Below are 7588 nucleotides of genomic sequence, written 5' to 3'. Positions count from 1 at the left end.
CCCGGCTGCCGCGCTTTGACAAGCGTGGGCACACACACTCACACGCACACACGAAGACACGTGGCACTGAAACACGCCTGGACGCGCTCGGCGGGGAGGCTCTGCGGCAGCTCCGAACGGGCCAAAATGTCCGCCGCTTTGAACGAAGCCCCGGCGTCCGTTGCATCCGCGCCGGCCATATCGCGCGTCGTAGGCGAAACGTAACAATATATATGTATATATATATATGTATATTGTGGCGCTCTTACGTTCACAGTGTGTTCACGCCTGAACAAACAGCATGCTGGGGCACCGAAGAGTGGTGAACGAAGAAGACGACGTGTGGCTGGCTAACTGAATCTCGACAGGCGCTCAGCTGATCAAGGCCATCGCCTCTAATTCTACCCGGCTTCAAAGCAACGCCTTTTATGGACGTAACAGAGGGATGGAGGTGCGGGGTACGACACAACGTACCATGGAGTCGCAACATCCAGAACTTTGCCGGAGCCATCGTCTTGCCGGTCTCTTGCCAACGACCTTCCTATGGATCAGGAGGGAGGTGGACATATGCCAGCTCTAGTTTTACCTGCTCCAAGGCCAGCGCCAGTTGGACCTTTGCAGCACTACATGGAACCACACTCGTTCGCGGGAAAAGTGGGTGAAGACGTCGACGAGTGGCTGACGCACTACGCAAGGGTGAGCCGCTACAACCGTTGGGATCCTGTCACTCAGCTTGAATATGTCGTACTCTTTCTGAGTGTGACAGCGCTCATGTGGTATGAAAGCCATGAAGACTCCCTAACAATGTCGAAGCGCTTCGTTGAGGAAATTTAGAAGTGTTTTGGCGACTCCTACGCCTGCTAGAGTCAAGAGCTAGCTTCGCTACTACGCAAGCCATAGCGAATAGCAATGACAACGACCCTGACATTGCGCTTCGCGTAGCTGACAATCACGTCACATCACCACCCAAGAGCAACGTGCTTACCCTTGTGCGATGCGACATGGAGGACGACGCTGAAGGAACTGCTGAGGCAAACATTCCCCTGCTTCTTGAGTGCCCCGTTTGCATAGACAGAGTGCTTCTTCAGGTGCGAAACAAATGTTCATTCGTATTCCTAACAGACTTTAGCAATGAATATCGGCATGTTCCACGAGGAATGAAAATTGCATTTCTTCGCGAAATCATTGATGTTACTTATTTATATTGCCACATTTGAAATCTTATCGCCTCAGCAATCTGAGTTACCCAGTCTAAAAGGACGAATTCAGGTTAATGCTGCTCTGCCGGATCATCAAAACGACCGTCTACTGAGTTCGTGAATAAATTCGATCGAGGCAGTATTCGAAAAGAACAATGGGATGTCATTAGGAAACAAGATACCAATTTATTTCACATAAAAATGTAATAAAGAGACTGAGAACTTATATTTAGAAATGCAATGCTGAATTTCTTGTAATGAGATTGATTTGAACAACCTTGCGGTAATGCATCATAAAGGAATTTTCTACCGGTACTGAGCGTCTTTCGCTTATTCATTTGCGTTGGTTCGCTTATTCATTAAGTGAAATAATCGTTCAATCGATTTTTACGTTCTTAAATTTAGCAAACCATTTGATAAGGTCCACCAAAAAGGCAAAAATAAAGCTAAGAAAGTTTTGCCTTTGTGTACTCTTTTAATCTTTGATTGCAACACACCTGAGTTATCCTAATGGATTTATGATTTGGGGGGGGGGGGGGAATTCGCGGCAGCACTGGTACGGTCATTTGATAACTCCTGGATTTCTGATTGGCCTTTATTCTTTTATTATATGTTACTGATAAGTCCACTTTAAGAGTCCCAAATCAATTATGTCTGGTGCACGGTGTTTGTGTTTGTTGAAGTGTCTGACTCAGACGTGATCGTTTACGGGAGGAATTTAAGACATCCCTTAAGTGCCACCCGCATAGCCAGTTTGTGATAGTACTTAGGAGGCCCATTAAAAAGCAATGTTTCTAAATGCCACAGCATCTAAATATTCATTCTTTGTTACAAAAGTAGTCGTATAAACCAACGCATACTTGGTGCTGAATATACATATGCGTGAAGAACAATGAGATGCTAGTAATAAACAGTAAAGCGAAAATACAGAACCAGAAATGCGATTCCAGCGGTGTTGGGTATGACAGTAGGTGTATGAGCGCTGCCTAGTGCTCGATGTCGAAGTATTCCATTAGGCTATGTACACGAGAGACCAGTCTCAGGAAAAAGTTTTCTTAATGAATATTTCTGTCAAACAGTTCATAAGTGCAATGGACATGTTTGGAGGAATTTTGAAGAGGACGCGGTAATGGGTCAATAGAAGTGTCATGTTTGAAGTGTAATCAAGAGCAAAGTAATCTTTTCTATACATTTCAAGGAAAAACAGTTGCATCATATTTATTATTTTAGTCCAGTAGATTGAGGACGTGGTGTCCGAGAGCGGATATATAAAGCGGTCGTGAAAACGTTTATCACTCCAGGACTCTCGTCGTCTCCGTCGCATCTGATTTCTTTTGCATCCATTCGAGAGGAGAGATAAACACACATATTCAGTTTGATATGTGACTGAGCATATATGTCCTAAGTCTTGAGTATATTGAAAGAATAATCGTATGTAGCTCAGTATTCCAACAAATATTAAACCTTAATCCGTCTAGCATTATTGGGCCACTAGGTGTTTAACTTAAGGTAAACCTCAAGAACATGCAAATGCTACGTACTAATAATCAAGGTGGTGTTATTTGCCGTAGCTTCGACATACTAGATTTCTTCTCATTCCATCTAAGACAATTAGTCTTAAATATAGCTATATTCTGAGTTAGTGAAACTTTGTCAAAAGTGTCTGTAAGCAAATTGTGCAGCAACATGAGAAACCGCCAATTGTTGCTCAATACGTGCTATATAAAAGTGTTTTTTTCGAGCGTGAAAGACGCCTGCGAATACGCGCGACGTGCACCGAGTGGCCAGTCGTGCGGCAATTTTGCGTGTATTTATCCACACCTCCTCGTCCTGGACGTCCTCTCCGCGTATTCTGCTCTAATAGGTTTCTCGGCCAACACTCTGCGCCTTGAGCTGCCTCTTCTGGATCACGCAGAACGAATCCCGACGCCTCAGGTCTGTATACTTGGCTCTTTTGCCACCTTCGGCCCTGATTTACCTTGATTTTCTGTCATCCCTGCCTGTGCCCGATGGTCACTACATCGCGGCTCTCATGCAAGACCTGCTCGTTACACACGGTATCGCAGTAACTCATACAGTCTCACCTGTTAGGGCTAATAGCGTCTGCCTGGCCGTGGTCAATTTTTTTTTTTTTACCACAGAAATGCTGCCAAGCGGGATGTCTCTGGCCGCGCATTGCCCATGTGAAAGTCACTCAGGAGCATCTATTCCAGTGGACGAGAATTCAACTGACTCACTTTTTCCATCGCAGTCCGCAACTTGTACCATCGCCGACTTACCGACAGTGATTGCGCCCGACATGCTGCCCAAACAGGCCCGTGAGCTCTACCGCGTTCTGTTTTCCTACAACGATATATTTGACTTTAACGATCGTCGTTTGGTCCAAGCTACAGCTGCTCAACTTCGCATAAATACCGGCGATGACCCTCCTGTTCGTCGCCGCGCGCACCTAGTATCAGCGCCTGAGCGTCAAGTTATTGACGCAGAAGTTCAGAAAGTGCTTGCCACGAACAATATTGAACCGTCGTGTATTCCATGGGCATCAACTGTTGTACTGCTGAAAGAGAAAGATGCCTCATGACGAGTTTTTGTGGATTATTGGGACTTTAGCAGGGTTTCAAAAAAGTACGTGTATGTCCTACCTCGCATTGATGAGGCCCTTGACTGCTTCCCTGGTGCTCGCAATTTCTCACCTACTGACCTTCGGTCCGGCTACTGGCAGATTGCCGTGGAGGATGCAGACCGTGAGAAGACACTTGTAACACCCGACGGTATTTTATTGTAAAGTGATGCTGCTTGGACTATGTTACACTCCTGCAAGGTCTGTGTTACCCTCCTCCGATAGCTGTGGTGCCCCAGGACATATTGCTCTGTTTTGTCGCCGGCGCCGACAGTCAACAACATATAGCCCACCACAAACACGACCTAATTTTGAAGTAGAAGGAGTGGCTGGTCAGCTTCAGACCGCAGTCTGACGCCCCCAACCAGTGGCCAACACCGTTCAACATCACCACGACGACGTGCTACGTTACCGCCGAAGTCGGGAAACTAGCTGCCGCGGCCGATGAAGTCTGCCGGACAGTCTGCGTCTATGCAAAATACTCTACTGCCTATTATGATGGTAAAGAACAAAGTGCGTCTGTTAATTGATAGTATATCTGCAACAGCATTAGTGGATACTCTTGCTACTGTTTCCGTCATGAGCGTGACTTTCAAAGAGAGGCTGGGTCGGAAAGTTATGTTCCCGTGAAATGATGGTGGGACGTTTCATGGTGACTCTGGAGATTGCCTAGTTCCCCTTGGTATTTGTGTTGCAAGTGTTTTATTAGGAGGACAAGATCTTGAAACAGAGTTTCTCGTGCCATCGCGGTGCACTCAAGATGTTATTCTCGGGATTCAGTTTCTTCAGGATTGTGGTGCATCTGTTAACTGTGACACAGGCAAAATTACTTTGAATCGCGCGCTTCTCGCCACCCTTGCCGACGCATCCTTACCAGAAAGAAACTATTGAGCTTTTTCGAACGGTTTGCTGCTACTACCTTGGTTCGCTGTCATGTATCGCTGTCAATTTCGCTGCTGTGGACCTTTCATCATTTGACGCGCAAGTCCAGCCTATTACGTCGAGCTGAGCAAAAAACGATGTACTTGTACCACGCTCTCTCGTGCGAGTTGTGAATGACGCCTCAAATTTGTGTGCTTTCAACTGTTCTTGCGTCCCTGCTGTTCTCCTGCGTGATATGAAACTCGCTGAATTCGACTAGATTACTGACAGCTTCATTACAGTTCTAAGCGAGGAGGAGCAGTCTCATACTAGTGATCCCCATCGAAGCACTTCTGACGAGCAGCTCCTACAGATGATCAACAAGGCGCTGCCTTCATATGAGCGCCACGCTCTCGCACAAGTTTTGTGGGCACATCTTTCTGTGTTCGATTTCACCGAAGGTGAGAAGCAGGCTTAACTCCCGCGTTCTCGACCTCGCCACAGCATCGACACCGGATCTACGCACCCCATTCGGCAAAAGACTTACCGCGTTTTTTCCAGAGCGAGGATAGTTATCGCAGAACAGGTGAAAGACATGGTACGGAAAAGTGTTGTTCGAGAGTCCTCTAGTCCATGGGCACCACCAGTAATCTTAGTAAAGAAGGATGGATCGTGGTGGTTCTGCGTTGATTATAGGAAAATGAATGCGGTCACCAAAAAGGACGTGTATCCGCTTCCTAGAATTGATGATGTCATCCATTTTTTTCATTCCGCTGCCTCATTTTCATCACAGGATTTGCGATCGGGGTATTGGCAGATACCCGTGCACCCAAACGATAATGAGAAAATAGCGTTCGTCACACCAGACGGTCATTATGAGTTTAACGTTATACCGCTCGGACGTTGTAACACGCCAGCAACATTCGAACGATTCATGGATACTAGCATCCATGGACTTAAATGGGAAATTTGTTTGTAGTACCTCCATGATGTGGTGATTTTTGTCAGCACATTGAGTGAGCATAGCAGCCATCTCAGTCTTGTTCTGGATTGTGTCAAACAAGCCAGCTTGATCTTAAATTCCATGAAATGTCGTTTCGGGGAAACCGAAAAGTTAGTACTTGGGCATCTGGTCGACAAAAACGGTGTGAGGCCAGATCCACGGAAGATTGCGGTAGTCAGCTCCTTCGAAGCACCGAAGTCAGTGCGGGATTTCAGGAGTTTCTTGGGCCCGTGCTCGTATTTTCGTCGCTTCGTCCCAAGATTCCCCGACGTAGTGTACCCTCCAACATGTCTTCGCCAAAAAGCCTTCCCTTTCAACTGCACATCGGCTTGCGACGACGCTTTGCGCCAGCTAAAATTTCTACTAACGTCAGGACCCATATTGCGTCACTTCGATGAATCCTCCCCTACGGAAGTAAACGCTGATGCTAGTGGCATCGGCATCGGTGCCGTACTAGTGCAGCGTCATCAAGGAGCTGAACACTTTGTGGCTTATGCTAGTCGCTCTTTGACTAAGTTGGAACGCAATTACGCTGTGACCGAGTAAGAATACTTGGCCCTATATCTACGGACGCCCGTTCACTATCGTTGCAGACCACCACGCGTTGTGATGGTTGCTGAATCTCCGTGATCCAAGTGGACGTCTGGCACGTTGGGCTCTTCGACTGTAGGAGTACCACTTCGTTATTTCCTACAAGTCCGGATGTGGCCACGCAGATGCGGACTGCCTCTCCCGCCTACCTCTTACGACGACGGAGTGTGACGAAAACAATTTTGATGACTGTTTTGCTCCCATTTTTTCTACTTTTCCAGACTCGATGACTGTCAAAGCAGAGCAGGAAAATATATTATTTGTAGCCCCTATTTGTAGCCGCATCGCGTCCTGGAGCCACCGGTCAATTTTGTGTCCGTGACGGCCTGCTTTACAAGACGAATTATTGGGCTAAAGGAGCACGCTTCCTTCTGGTTGTGCCGCAGAGTCTGCGAGCAGATATACTGTTAGCCATGCACGACGATGTGACCTCTGGCCATCTAGGATTCATCAGAACTTTGAACCGTACACAGGAGCGTTTTACTGGCCCAGTATGCGGGACACCGTCAACCACTACGTCGCCAGTTGCGAAAAATGTCGACGCTACAAGCGCCCTACGACCGCTGCGCCATGTCCTCTCCATCCAACCTCTGCCGCTGCCTCGCCCGCCATTTGAACAAGTGGGTATCGGCCTTCTGGGCTCATTTCCCTTTTAATATAACGACAACCGGTGGGTGAGCGTATGTGTGGACCATCTGACTCGTTACGCGGAAACGGCGGCCGTACCATCTTCAACACCTGCGTCCGTTGCAACGTTTTTGCTTCAATTCGTTATTCTTCGGCATGGTCCCCTCCCCCTCCCCTCCGTGTAATCATTAGCGATCGCGGTCTTCAGTTCGTTGCGGACGCTGTAGAAGAACTGTTTCGTCCCTGAAGTTCGCAGTTCCGTCATTCAACGCCTTATCACCCTCAAACAAATGGGCTCGTAGAACGTACGAACAGAACACTCTGGCTATGTACGTATCTTCAGATCGCAGAGACAGGTATGACGTACTCCCCTTCACCACCTATGCTTACAATACTGCAAAGCATGAGACGACCGATTACAGTCCTCTTTATCTCCCTTACGCACGTCCACCGCTAAGCTGCATTGACGCTATGCTACCGTTTGACTTTCATCGCGAGTACTGTGTTGCCAAGGCGCATTGTCTTGCAGAAGAAGCCCGGCATACTGCTCGTCTTTGTACTGTCGTATCGCAACACCGATCGAAAGAGCGCTATCACCGCTTACACCAGTCTGCCTCGTACGCTAAAGAGGATATTGTGTGGTGGTGGACTCCGGAATGCAAACGTGGCTTATGCGAAATGGTTTTACCCCAGTACAGGGGCCCATTC

Source organism: Dermacentor albipictus, chromosome 5, assembly GCF_038994185.2.
Source record: "Dermacentor albipictus isolate Rhodes 1998 colony chromosome 5, USDA_Dalb.pri_finalv2, whole genome shotgun sequence".
Taxonomy (NCBI): Eukaryota; Metazoa; Arthropoda; class Arachnida; order Ixodida; family Ixodidae; genus Dermacentor; species Dermacentor albipictus.
This window is presented reverse-complemented; position numbering follows the sequence as displayed.